Raw genomic sequence first — 15,388 nt, forward strand, 5'->3', positions numbered from 1 at the left:
CCATATTTTATGTAGATCTCTTACGTCCCTTCCACATATGACAAAATCCCATGGGGTGCAATTCAGATAGCTGTTTGGCCAGTCTAAATTGGTGTCATTGTTGCACTCAAGGTAACTAGTGGGGTCAGGGGGTTGTGGCCAAAGGGCATTGTCTGGGCAACCACATCTGTTCATTGGGTACCTGTTTGCTTCTCCTACCGGTAGTTGCTCATCTGTTTGACAGCTTTCATCTTTCCAATGCGGTTTGGCACTACCTGTCAGAACTGCAAGAGCATTTCTTTTACTGTCATGGGACACACAGCAGGTGAAAATTAAATGATACGCCCACCAGAGCAATACCAAAAGGCTGAGGATAGGAAACAAAACGCGACCAAAATTTAAGAGCCAATGGGGCATGCATGATGTAAACATTGTCAGCCAGTCGTCGTCTTTAGTGATCCATCCTTCCTTTTCCATGTCAGCTGTCAATTTGGCCATCAGCTTGTTAGCGATAGTCAGTGTCCCTTTGTCCGCATCATTGGGAGGCGCATAGGTACAGCAGGAGCTTCCAATTTTCCTGCAAACCCCGCCCTCCATTGCTGTAATTATGTCAAGCCTAGGTGCGTGAAGTTCCTCCCATATTGCATTCCGTTCATGTTCGGTTGCATTGGAGAGTTCCATCAAGTTCAAGCGAATGAGCTGGAGCCATTTTGAATTGGTTGCAACTTGTATCCCAGGCGCCAACAATGAGGTAAAGAACACCCCCGTTTTTGTAAATAGGCGATATTGCATAGGCATCTTTTCTAATGCTTCATCAGCTTCCTTTGAAAATTATTCAGATAGTTTCTTCCTTTGCACCCTAGGTGAGTGTAAATGTCCTACATTTGTTGGAGGCTGTTCACGGGACTGGAGTTCTCTTTTGGGCATTTGTACATGTTTCTCAGGAATGACAACAACAGGTGCATGCAAGGTTACTAAGGATCCGAGGCCACTCCACAATGGTGGCAAATAATGGTAGGCCTTGTTGCCACATGGAGTTGCGGTTTTGAGACCTGTCACATTCGCGCTAGCAACTTTTCTGAACCCGGTGTACCCTCTTGTTCCCCATCTTTTCACATTCATCTCTTGATCTCCTTACCATTTTTATCTAAATTTTGCATCCCTGAAATTGACCCTGAATCTTGCAAGTTATTAAATGTGCTAAGCACTGTGCCTCTAAACTCGGCACTTCCTGTGATAAGAGCAGTCTGGGGGTGCCTTGCTGGGCTGCGGTAATGAGCATTTTGCTTTCATCTAGAAAGGGCATATAAGCTGCTTTTTTAGCACCTGCATCTGCAGCGTCATTTCCTCATGAGACTAAGGGCCTCATTCCGAGAATGGAGGTAGCCATGGTGCTATTAGCACATGGCTGCCTCCAATACCGGGTCCGGTCTGGTTGAATGGGGACTTACCGGGACATTCCGACCTGTGCGGACCCAGTAAGTCCCCATTAACCAACCATTCCCCATTCCCATTTGAGCCCCCATAGGGCTCAATGGGAATGGGGAAGGTGCTAATAACGGGCCCACGAATAACAGGCCCATTATTAGCTCCCTGGACCCTTAGCGGGACCCGTAAAGGACGTGTGGTCAGACCACACGTTCTTTGCGGCTCCCGCTAAGGGACCTCGGAAGTGGGCGGTAAGGGTTTACCGGCTCTGGTCTCCTTACCGGTGCCCGGTATCCCCAACCGCCCCAGTCGGAATGAGGCCATAAGTCTGTTCCTTTGGAGTGCACTGTGCACTTTACTATGGCTACATGTACAGGGTTCTTCAATGGTTTGATTAGTCTTGCCAATAAATTTGCATGCTGAACTGGGAAACCATCTGTATGTTTATAACCTCTTCACTTCCATCTTGATAAACCTGAGTGTACTGTAGATGTCATGTATGCCGAATCAGTGTATATAGTTATGTACCCGTATGCTCATATTTCCAAGATTTCAATGAGTGCTATGAGTTCTGCTGCTTGTGCTGAATAATGTGAGGGCAATCTCTGCTTCATCACTATCTGAAATACCTCTTCTTGTGCCATGACCCTCACCCAAAACCCCCTCTGGCAAACCCATTGGCCAGGTGGAGTCAGGACTCGGGCCTCTAGAGCCTGGCATCCTCTTCAAAAGCTCTCATGGGGCCAGTCCTGGCACCTGTGGTGCGAGGCTCATACACCATGAAAAACAATGTGCTAGGGAACTACTTTATTGTATTGTCAGCCAACATGGCGGCATCCACATAGCTTGGTTCGTAAGAACCAAGCTATGCGTTCTAGTGTTTTGGGTGTGGTAGCCTAGGGACTACTTTACCTGGACTATTTTGTTGGGGCTATTTAAACCACACCTGAGCAAGACAACACGCTTGCCGTTACTTTGCAGCTTGCAACGTGACGCTCACCGTGTCCAGCTATTCCCTCGAACCTCGGAGAAGCAGAACCTGCAAGGAGACAAAAGGAACTTCATTAGCAACAGCATCTTACCTGCAGTCTTCATCTTTAAACACTCGCAGCTACTGAGAAGAGCTTCCTCGAATCTGCACGCCTCCCGGACAGAACGACCTGAAAGAGGAAGATGAGGCAATATTAAAGAAAGCAGTAGAGACATTTACAAATTACGAACTGCTCAAAAGGCTTACCTGGCTGGTCGCCTCTCGGCTGGCACCACTCCGGACATTCCACTCGCGCTGAAGAACACCGCGACCTACAAGGAAGGAAAACACAGGTTAGCAAAGGCAAGACTTCGCAGCGTTGCGCATAGCGCTTACTTACCGAATCATAGCGCACTTAATGCGCCATCATTTACCAGCGGGGCTCAACCAAGCCAGTTCGCCGCGCTGAAGCTCTGCATACCTAAGGGAGAAAAAAGAGACATTTTAAACAAAGAAAGGCATGCAGGATAGCAACAAAACTAAAGAACAGCAATAAGACCTACCTGAACAATATCAAACGGGCCGGCATCAGTGAAGTAACTGGACCGCACTCGCCCATGAAAGACAACGCACCCTGCAAAGAAAGCAGGACGGAGAGCACACCTAATTCTACCACAAGGCAGAAACTTCCCCGCAGACCACATCAGGGCAAAGCTGAGAAGCATACCAGCGAGTAACCCGGCTGGGTGGCGTCCCTGTGGATACCAGGTGAGCGTAGCAGAATGCGAAGCCTACCATAACAAATCCACCTGGGCGCCATGGAGACATCAGAAATGGACCAATTGGCCCAATTACTAGGATAGCTTCGTACTGAGGTTCATTCTGCCCGACAAGAGAGTAATGCCCTCCGGAGAGACCTAATAGTGACCAAAGAACGCACTGAAGAGATTAGCAGGCAATACTTGCAATCACAGGCAGGACAGAGGCCTCTACGAGGAAGCAATCCAATGATGCAAAACCCCGCCATACCATCCACTCCGGTACAGATCACGTTACCTGGAACAGTGCCCCTGGCGCCACCAGAAAGGTTCTCAGACGACCCACGGAAGTATGCGGCATTCATCAATTAGTACCACCTTCATTTTCTTTGTAGACCTGGAGCATTTCCAAACGACCAAGCTAGGGTAGCATTTGTTTTATCATACCTGAGTAGTAGTGCAGCAGATTGGTTGGTGCCTTTGGTAACCCATGACAATCCTCTATTACATGACTTTGGGGGGTTCCAGAGAGAAATGGAAAAACGTTTTGCTCGCCATACCCACGAACACGCAGTAGACAATGAACTCTTGTCCCTCCGACAGGGGAATCAGGACTTGTTAACATACATTGCTACCCTCAACAGACTGGTTGCCGAAGCTAGATAGCCAGAAAACAAAAGAACCACGTTATTCCATCGAGGCTTATGAGGCGAATTAAAGGACGTCTTAGCCCAGGTGGTTGATTCACCTAGAGACTGTGCAGAATTCATAAATCTGGTCGTGCAGCTAGACCACCGGTTGCAGGACCGAAAGGCAGACCGGTCTAAGACGGACCCTCGGACCGTGTTTGTTCGACCAAGGGAAAACACACCCTGTGTACCTGAAAGTGCTGTAGAACCCATGCAGATTGGAGGGATACGGCCTCCATTAACAAAACAAGAGTGGGACAAAAGAAGACAACAACAGCTTTGTTTGTATTGTGGGAAACCAGGACATTTCCTGAAGGACTGTCCAGTAAAACCCCCAGGAAGAACAGTCGGGGCCACAGAGAAGGATGAAGCTAAGGAATCGGAAAACTACCAAGCTCGACAAACGTAGAGGTCAGTTTGTCAAGTGAGTAGAAAGAGTTGCTGACCTCGCACTTTGCAATACCAGTGATCTTAATTAACCACCAACAGTCATCAAGAATGCATGCCGTTGAAGCATACATCGATAGCGGAGCAGTTGGAATTTATATTGATCAAGAACTGGCAGCAGACATGGGGCTTCCTTTGTGTTCTAAGCCAACTATGGACAAGGTAACCACCGTGGATGGGACAGAAATCGCTTCCGGACCAGTAACCCAGTGCACAGCCAGGGTAACCTTGCTGTGCCAGGACGGACATCGGGAGTCTATTTCATTCGATCTCATCAAGGCACCTCAGTTCAGGCTAATACTAGGGATGCCATGGTTGGTTGCTAACAACCCTTTGATAGACTGGCAGGCACGAAAATTAACCTTCCACGGTGACTGCGCCCCTGCCTGCTATTACCAAGAGGAGAAACCCGACGTCTGTATCCCCATGACTCCCGGAGCGACAGTATCAACCCTGGGAGCAACTAATACCTTGCCAAGTGAATACCATGATTTCCGAGATGTTTTCCGAAAGGACCCAGCCGATACATTGCCGCCACACAGGCCCTATGACTGTCAGATCGACCTTGTTCCTGGTGCACAAATCCCTTGCAGCAGGATCTACGCTCTCACAGAACCAGAAAACCTTCATTTGAAATCCTATTTAGACCAGTACCTTGCAAACGGATTTATCCGTCCTTCGAAGTCCTCCGCAGCCAGTCCTTTGTTCTTTGTACCGAAAAAGGAAGGAGACTTGAGAACCTGTATTGACTACTGCGCATTGAACCAGATCACCGTGAAGAACCGCTACCCCTTGCCACATATCCCTGAGAAGCTAGACCAAGTTAAAGATGCCCAGATTTATACCAAATTGGACCTTCGAGGAGCATACCACCTGGTCCGAGTCAGAAAAGGAGATGAATGGAAAACCGCCTTCCGTACTAAGTACGGCTTGTTTGAATATCAAGTCATGTCCTTCGGGTTATGCAACGCTCCTGCGGCATTCCAATATTTCATGAATGACGTCTTAAGGGAGTTAATTGATGTGTTCGCCTTAGTGTACATTGACGACATCTTAGTATACTCATCCTCGGAACAAGATCATGTCAGGCAAGTTCGTTCAGTCCTCACTAAGCTCTGTCAACATCTGCAACATTTGCAACATCGGCGCCTAGCACCGCAGGCCTCTGATCCCCCTGGGACCGCGGTCAGGGCGCACAAGACCTGCCGAAGCTGGAGTGCACAGGGCCACACAAAACACCAGAGGAGCCCGTTGACGCGAAGAGACCAACCAGCGCCTCGGCACACACAAATCGAGGCAGGCAACCCAGCAAAGAAGACCCTCTGGGGGCCAGGGACTACACCAACCGTGTAAGGGTGAAGCGGACGCACCAGCTGCCGACGTCCCTGATGGTCCATAGGTTGGCTGCCCGTGGGGAGGGGGCCGCTGCGTAGTGTAATGCTGCAGCGGTTTTCTTAATAGCCGGGGCGCCATTGCCCCAGCGGAAGCCGGAGACGTTGGAGCAACCTAGCCTCTCTGGAACAGAGGGACAGTCCAGAGGAGGCCCGCTGCAGAGTCTCCCTCCTCCCTCCCTCCCCGCCCGCCAGCAGTAAACAGAGAAGGTTCAGCATAGCCGGAGCTGCGAGCGGGCCTCGGGTGGAGCCCGCTCGGCCAACCTCCTGGGCAGTCCGCCGACACCTCCTCCATGGGGATTGGGGCCGAGCCCCCCGCCAACGTTCAACCTGCCACTACCAAACTCACAAGTACTTGACAGGAGGGCCCGTGGGCGGCCCGGGCGAGGAACTCCGCTTGCCCAGCAGGGTGAAGAAGCAGAGCCCTGGTCTGGCCAGAGCCAACCTCGACCGGGCCCGCAACCTCATACTCCTACCCAAGACCCATGCCCCTATCAACAGCCAGCCCCCGCCGGAGGACCCAGGATATACCCACTCTCCCCAAGGATACAGCCCCAGGGGTACTAACCAAACTGCAAGCGGCAAGCAGAAACAACAATGTGGCAGATTGATCAGCACTGGACCATTGCCCACCGACCAGGCCGGGGTCTCCCTGCGGGATAGATGGAAACCTCCCAATCCAGCAGAGCCGCAGGGCAGGTACACACTCACTACCACTGGACTCACCCGGGGCAGCGACAGCGCCGGCTCCTGACCTCCCGCCCAGCAGACTTCCACGAACAGCGCCAATAGGCGAGGGGGCCCTAGTCTGCCCTGCCAATTCCCGCAACGACAACATCTGTAGCAGAGAAGGCCCGGGGGAGGCTCCAACGCCCGGAAGAGCAGCGGTGCATGGCCTTGCCACCCGGGTCTGCAGTTTCCAAGACCCGACTCGGCTGCATCCCACAAGGTAGACCTAGGGAGAAGCACGGATCGTCGACTACAACTGTAACTCCAACCCCAGCGTATTCCCATGGACCCACAGCCCTCCTGCACAAAAGGGAAGCATAACTCACCCTTGCACGGAGGCTGCCACCAACACACCCGCCAAAGACTGCTCAGGGCTCAGCAAGAGCTCCCTCCATCCCTGCCGGGCAGCGGCCAAACCGGGTGGAGGCCCCTCCCACCCCAGGGCTCCGGGGGACACACCAGAAGCCTCAACAGAGGGGCTCCCTGAAGACGTAACCTACAGCACAAAGAGCCTCCTCTGAACACTGCAACCCGCAGGGAGACCAGTATAAGGCGTGCAATGCTCCCAAACGGACCATATCAGAGTCTACTCCAAAGAACCCCCCATACCCCTGGGATGTCCAGAAATAGGAACAAGGATACCCCTGGCCCCTCCAAACTGCTGCGGAAGACACCATAAGGAACCCTAGCGCAAATCTGGGCCAGGGAGTCGGACGGGATAAGCGCCCACAACCCCAATGACGGGGGCGCTGAACCCGGTTCGGACTACAGACAGGAGGACCAGGAAAGGCCCGTCACCCACACAACGCTCAAGGCCCTCCTGGGAGAAATTGTGGAGAAAATCACTGATGCCGGACAAAAGCAAATGGACGTGCTAAGGGAAGACCTGGCCGAAGGAATACAAGCTATAAAAAGGGACATCAACAAGATCAAAGAAAGGGTAGATACCAATGAGAGGGCCATACAGGAGTTAATGGAGGACACACGGAAAGCAGATACCCTCCTGGAGACCCTAGAAGCAGCAACCTATAACCTTGAGCTGAGGGCCGAAGACCTGCAGAACAGGTCCAGAAGATCTAATATATGGATCAAATGCTTGCCCGAGGCCATTCAGGATCAAGAACTGACCCAAGTTATGCAATCCATCTTTGGAGACTTACTGGAAAGAGAACAGAATGTGTATATCCGGTTCGACAGAATACACAGAGTTGGACCGAAACGGCAGGAACCGGGAGCAAGACCAAGCGACGTCTTGGTGGCATTTCATAACTACACGTTGAAAGAACAAATCTTGGAAAAAGCCAGAAAAGCAGGCCAAATCACTTATAACGGCGCAGAAATCTATCTGTACCAAGATTTATCTCAAACCACTTTAAATAGAAGAAGGCGCATGGGCCCGATTCTGACCCACCTAAGAGAGAAACAAGTGCGATGCAGGTGGCTACATCCTTTTGCGCTGAGCTTCACGTGGCAGGGAAAGCACCATAAGGTAACAACATGCGAACAAGGAGCAGCGGTACTGGGGCTTGAGGACGACTCACTACCACTACGCACCTCACCTACCGGCCAAGCTGTCACCCGGAGGACCTGGGAATGGACGGTGGTGGAATCAAAGAGAACGGAGAAAGTGGGGAGACAACCTCCCCACGGAACCCAACCCCAGGACGCAGACCCCGATCAGGTGGGCGAAACCCGGGCGAAGGGAAAATGAGCCAAGTCAAGTGCACAACCTTTAAAATTATGGCACCCCTGGGGAGGGCGTATAGTTAGATAAGACAAGTGCGTACACAACCAGGAATGGTCACATTTCGTTACACGAGCAGGAAGCAAGGGTGGGGCTGGATTTTTGGAATGGGAATGGGAGTTTTCGCGTGGGGGCAGGCTGGGCATTTACTAGGGTCTAGCTCTCATGATCACCAAGCGAGGGGGGCTAAGCGCCAGCTGGACCCACCCAGCGAGGGTAAGGGGGATGTTTGAGGGGGGTAGTGGGAAGGAGCAAGATGTCCGGAACGGAGCACATATGGGATGGGGGGGACCCAGCAGAGAATCAGGAGAGGACGAAGGGGGCTTTCCCAGGAAGCACCAGAATACTTACGTAGATAACAACCATATTGGACAATGATAATGTCCAACCTAACCGATTAAAGACACTATCGCTAAACATCAATGGCCTTAACACTCTGCTCAAACGGAAAAAAGTGGAGAGATACTCCAGGAGAGAAGACCCACATATAATCACACAGCAAGAGACACACATACAAACGCGGGACACTCACAGAATTAAATTCTGGGAGTACGGGAGAATCTTCCAGGCCACACAACCATGCAAAAAGGGGGGAGTACTTATAGCGCTGAGAGACGGCCTTGATTTAGCTGTAAAAGACACCGATAAAGATAGTCAAGATAGATATGTCACAGCAGCACTAGAAGGAAGGGGGAGGCCTACACGATTGTGACACTTTATGCCCCGAACGCAGGCCAAGACTCTTATATAAGGAAAGTGCTTACAAGTCTAGAAAGGTTTTCAAAATCTCCCATAATCCTGACAGGAGACTTTAACTTGGCATGGGATCCCATCACAGACAGAAGTACCAAAACCCAGTGCCCACCGTTACTGCCCTCTGGGGATCTCAAACGGAAAATACAGCAATTAGGCCTAGTGGACACATGGAGAACAATGCAAGGGGATACACAGAGGTACACTTTTTACTCTCACGCCCATAGGTTGCACTCCAGGATCGATTATATCTGGCTGTCCAGCTCCCTGATGGGCAAAGCCTCTGAGCTATCACTGGGAGCTATCACCCTTTTGGACCACACGCCTATGACCGTAGAATTAGAAAGGAACAGGGGGCCTGCCCGGGCTCTGAAAGTGGAGATATCCAGTCCACCTTTTCAGAGACACACCCCTAGTGCAGGAAGTGTCGGAGTAAATCGAAAGATACGCCGAGACCAATAAGTGCAGGGACACTACCTGGCAAACATGGTAGGACGCACTCAAAGCGACACTTAGAGGCAAGATCATAGCTTTAAAAGCGAGGCGCGCAGGGGAACTGAGGCTGGAAAAAGTCAATTTAGAAACAATACTAAAAGAGTTAATGAACAAAATGGGTCAGAAACAGCCCCTGCTATTAAAATAGAATACAGGGCGATACGGGGACAGCTAGACATCATACAGACTAGAGCAGCGGAGCGCAACCTGTTTCACCTTCTCCTTAAACAAAGGCTATATGTGAAAGCCAACATATCGGACCATTTGCTGGCTAGAATGCTGAGGAAGGAAGAGAGGGATAGAACAATTCTGAAAATCAGGCAGCAGGGGGACCGGATGAGCACCAAAACTGAAGATATAGAAAAGGAGTTTGTGAAATTGTACTCTAATCTATACGGCTCTGAACTCCCATCCTCAGAAAGCCAGAAATCTTACCTGAGGGAAATACACCTAAACCGACTAATCAGAGAGGAAAGGAACACTTTAGAAAGGGAAATCGCAAGGGACGAAGTCAGGGCAGCCATAAAATCGCTTCAAGTTAATAAATCCCCGGGCCCCGATGGGTATGTTGCAGAGTTCTATAAACTACATAAAGAGGTTGTAATCCTGCACCTTACTAACCGGTATAATCATATAGAGCAATCCAAAATACTACTGAAAACTATGGAGGAGGCTAAAGTCATACTAATCCCAAAAAAGGGGAAGGATCTGACCTAATGCGGGTCGTACCGCCCCATTGCATTAATAAATGTTGATGCAAAAATGCACACTAAAATCCTGGCCAACAGACTCAAAGCTATCCTCCCTAGACTAGTCCATGCAGATCAATCAGGTTTTGTGAGGGGCAGACAAACGGGAGATAACATAAGAAGTGTAGCCCATCTGATTGAAAAATCCCAGAAGAAAGGAATCCCTGCTCTCCTCCTAGCCGTGGACGTTGAGAAAGCCTTCGACAGAGTGGAGTGGGGATTCCTCTTCGCAACTATGATAAAGATGGGCTTTGGCCTGCACTTCCTACGGAGAGTCGAAGCTAACTACCAGCACCCTCTCCTGCGGTTCGCGATAAACAGGCACATATCGGAACCAATCCAAGTAGAAAGGGGCACGAAACAGGGCTGCCCACTGTCCGCCATCCTATATGCCCTGCACTTGGAGCCCTTCCTGATGGGCATAAGGGACAACGAAAAGATAGTAGGAATACCCTTTGGGGGGTTCACACACAAACTAGCCGCCTTTGCAGACAACATGATCCTGTCCATAATCCAACCAGACACCTCCTTGGGGGCTGTGCAAAACGAGCTGGACCGATTTGGGACCGTGGCGGGTTTAAAGGTTAAAATCAAGCACGCCTACCAATATAGATAGGTTGACAACTCCATCAAGTATTTAGGGGTAAAGCTGACCAGCACTGTGAGTGGCATGTATCAAGCTAACTTCCCACCCTTGCTAGAGAAACTCAAAACAAAATTGGTTGACTGGGGATTGCTCACCATATCCTGGTTGGGTCGTATCAACGTCCTGAAAATGGTGGTTCTGCCGCAAATCATCTACCATTTTACATCACTCCCGATTTGCATACCACCCTGCTTCTTCAAATACCTCCACAAGGCGACTGACAATTTCCTCTGGAACAACAAACCACCAAGAGTGGCGGCGAAACTGATGAGAACTCCAGTGGGGAATGGGGGACGGGGAGCCCCGGACTTCAGAGCATATTTCATTGCTGCCCAAATAAGGGTCATCAGAGACTGGCGGGGACAATAGGGGGAAAATATGGAGACTCATGGAAAGGGCCGTCATGCGGGCAGCGTTGGAAGATGTTCGGTGGAAGCCAAGGTCAGACAGACCAGCACAAATGTATGCAAGCCTGATCACAGAAACGGTGGGCAGAGCATGGGACTCTGCAGTGAAGAAAGCGCAAATAACCTCTTTCACCTCTCCACACACGCCACTCTTTGAGAACCCCCAGTTCACCCCTGTCCTCAACGCTTCCACATTCCAAGCACGGCAGCGAGGGGGGTGCCAAAGAGTGAGGGATATGTTCACCGGCACTTATGATATGATATGATATGGCATTTGTAATGCGCCTATACACAAGTGTTTCAAGGCGCAACGAGGCGGGGGGGGAACAAGGGGAGACAAACAATGATCCTACTAGGCCAGGTGTCATTCAGATCGCGCAAGTGCAAGGGTAGAGGGGAAGGGAAATGTGCAGGGGGGGAAAGGTAGAGGGAAAAGTGCAGTACAGGGTTATAGCATACAGGATAAATAACAAGGGCCAGCTGGTGGCAAGTGCGAGGTAAGTGCAGACAAGTGCTGGGAAGGGGGGCTGTAGGGATACAGACACAGTCCCGCAGTGCAGGGGTTGGCAGGGAGGCAGTGCAGGGGGGAGTGGCTGGGCCAAGGACCGAGAACGGTGAGTGGGCCAGTTGCAGATTCAGTGCAGTTTCAGTAATTTTAGCAGTGGAGAGGGGGAGAGAAAGCGGAGGCAAAGAGGAAGGTTTTGATATGCTTCCGGAACCAGAGATGATTCTCCTCAAGTTTCAGGGAGGCAGGAAGGCTGTTCCAGAAGGAGGCCCCTGCAGCGGAGAGAGATCTGCCCCCAACTCGTTGTTTGGAGAAGCGGCTGACCCTGAGGGAGTTGGAGGCGGATGAGCGAAGAGCACGAGAAGGAAGATATTTAGGAAGAGAGAGTTGAAGGTATTTTGGCCCAAGGCCCCAGACAGCCTTGTGAACAATGCAAGGGGTTTTGAACTTGATCCTCGCAGTCACTGGGAGCCAGTGTAGTGATTTCAGTCCTAGAGAGATACGGTCCCTGGGCTTGAGGCCAAGGACAAGTCTCGCAGTCCTGTTCTGGATGAGTTGCAAATGACTTAGATCAAAACCTTCGAACAATGCAAGGCAGACTTCAACCTGGGTGAAAACCAGCGATTTCCCTGTGCCCAACTGCGGCATTGGCTTATTCACCCAGAAATGAAACACACAGGGACTCGTGAGCTTACGCCATTCGAGAAATATTTAAACACAGACGCAGGAGACAAGAAAGTAGTAGCGAACATTTACAAACTCATTAAAGAGGGGAAGGCCCCACCGACCAGACCGTACATCGGTAAATGGGATGCTGAAACTGGAACCAGACCTGACATAAATGAATGGGCAAAATTATGGAGCCAGACAACAAGACTCACAAGATCAATCCAAGACAGAGAGATCTGGATGAAGCTATTAGTACAGTGGCACTTAACCCCGTCAGGCTCCATAAGATATAACCAAAGGTCTCACAGCAATGCTGGAGGAATTGGGGTCAGACAGGCACCTGCAGCCGCATATGGTGGTCCTGCCCAAAAATAGCCCAATACTGGTAGACCATCCACGCAGCGATCAAGCAGGTGTTGAGGATCAAAAGCGTGGGGAACTTGGGCTTAGCCATGATAGGTTTGAACAGCCCCTTGGGGGAAATTAAGACAAAACCCCACTGGAAACTCTACATCATCATGATGATGGCGGCGGCCCTGGTCCTAGCGTGCAAATAGAAATCGACACAACCTCCCTTAGACCACGAATGGATCGCGAAAATATGATCACTTCTTTCGATGGAATGGTTAACATACTCTCTACAAGGAGACCACCTGAAGTTCAACACAGAATGGTCAGCCCATATGAGGTACCTCAAGGATGGAGCACTCCGGGCATGGTGCCTTATGGCCATGTCCCTCCTGGGAATAATTCCTAATAAGGAAGACGAGGACTTGTAAAGTGTACAGGAATCAGGGCCTTACTATCAAGATGTAGGACTACTATCCATATGGGGTAATCCTACCCTGGCGCTCAAGCATCTCGTGAACTGCTCTGAACCAGGGGATGGGGGAGCAATGGGGGAAAGAGGAGGGTTTACTGTTGATGTTGTTGACATTGGAAACATGTTAATACAAATTTACTGGAAAAAAAAGAAAACAGCGCAAATGGTAACCCTGGATATCATTCTTCCAGGATAGGTTTGCCACAGGTTTGTTAAACAAAGAAACAACTTCTGCTTCAACAACTTCTTTGGTAGTCTTGACCTCTGCAGTGTCTTTATTATACTTGTCCGGATGCTTCTTCTCATGGTGTTAATTTTCTCTTGACAACCCCTTTCTACAACTGTTACTGGGGAGCAGGCTCCTTTGCCCCACAGTACACAACTAACTTCAATCAGTTTTTGGATAAGATGCACTGACAAAAATATACAACCACAGTTCAGTTAGGCCTACTCCAACTTGATGCTTTAGAAATATAGAGTTTGAAGACAAGACGTTTGACCTCCACAGGTAGGCAAGGCACTCTTCTTTCCTAAGCTATGAGAAAGGGCAGCCTCTTTGCCTCTATTATCTGTCTTATAACCACCAATGTAATCTGCCTCTGCTTCTTTACTAGCTTCAACAGTCTCAGCCTCACTGATTGTTGCCTTAGTGCTTTTACAAGCACCCAGCTACCTCCCCAGCTTCATTCACACCTTCATGGTTCTAGTAGTTACCCTTAAGCAGTATTGCCACACTTGCAGCTTGGGATAACAATGTCACACTTGTATCGGTGGACAGTGGACCTTTAACAACTTCAACATCTCAGAATGCAGGTGAATAGTTCTTAACAGGGCTGGTTTATGATAGGAAGGATTTGGCTACTGGCTTGGGCAATGCTTGCTCTTCTCTTCAGGTTAATAACTTCTGTCTTCTTGGAATACTTGTTCTAAATGTTACAAGGACCTTTCTTCAATATAGAAACAGATTTGGGTACACACAACCACTTTGAAGGAAGATTTTCGGCTTTAAAGTCTTGAAAGAAATTGGAATTCCCTTTATTATCACAGCATTACACTCTGACTCATGCTGGGAATCACAATTATTTGCATGCGACTTTGCTTTGATGGAATATACCTTGTAACAAATCGTGAACATCAGCTTTAGGGTTTCGGTGTGATCCTCAAAAGCGTTTGCTTTCATAATTGGAGACACACAACCACTCTGGTAAGGGTTTTACAGTTCAACAATGAAGAATGAATGACTTCTTTCAACCTCAGCACGTCTCTCTCAGTGCAGCCATGACAAAGCAGGGTTTGTGAATACAGGACTTTCTCAGAACTTGAGGTGAAATCTGCTTTCCTCTTGCCCCGGCGTCCCTTAAGTGAGCACACTTCTCATGAACTGCAAGCCTCATGCTCTTCTACTTCTGCTACTGCTACCAGCCTTCCAGTTCCTGTTTCAGCTCCATTCTTTTTCTCCCTCCTTCTGCAGCCTTTTATGCCTCTCAGGTGGGGCAATTAAGTTCAGGTGCAGGCCCTCTGTGTTAATTGTCTGACCATAGCAAAGGCTGTTAGACCTACCTGAGCCCTCTTCTTCATTTCAGTCCGTGGGACATCATGGGACATGTAGTTCACTTTAGTGAAGTTATGTTTTTCTACTTCTTTTATGGAATTACGGTTAGATTTAATTCCTGAAGCATTTTTAGAAGAGGGATTGTAGGTTTTAACTTTATTAGTGGAAGAAGATGTATATAAGGCAACATTTCTATTAATTCTAGTTGTGCACTTTTGGTATTGAGAAGGGCATTTGATTTTAGAGATTGAAAGGATTGATTCTTTTAATGTAACAGGTTTAGATGGTATAAGCTTAGCATTTACCATCTCAGTTTTGACAGGAGGTCGATATATGTTAAAAGGGCAATAAGCCATAACCTCTTCTGGTTTGATGGTAAAATAATCCCTTTCAGAGTAAAAACACTGTGTCTCATCCCACAGATTGTCCTCACTACCCTGGGCTCTGTTTCCACCCAGGTGATCCTCCCGCAGTACACCACCCCCAGGATTGGAATCAGGAAGTGTCTGCCCTCTTCTAGCCACCTGGGGGGAGACTTTAGGCAGGGCTTTGGTGAGGGATCCGCAGGATTCTTCACATGTGTCAAGGGCAGTCTTCAGTAATCCTACTGAACTCATCTGATTCTCCCTCACATACTGCACAATCATGGCTTGG

This window comes from Ambystoma mexicanum, chromosome 11 (genome assembly GCF_040938575.1).
Source record: "Ambystoma mexicanum isolate Mex_15411 chromosome 11, UKY_AmexF1_1, whole genome shotgun sequence".
Lineage (NCBI taxonomy): Eukaryota > Metazoa > Chordata > Amphibia > Caudata > Ambystomatidae > Ambystoma > Ambystoma mexicanum.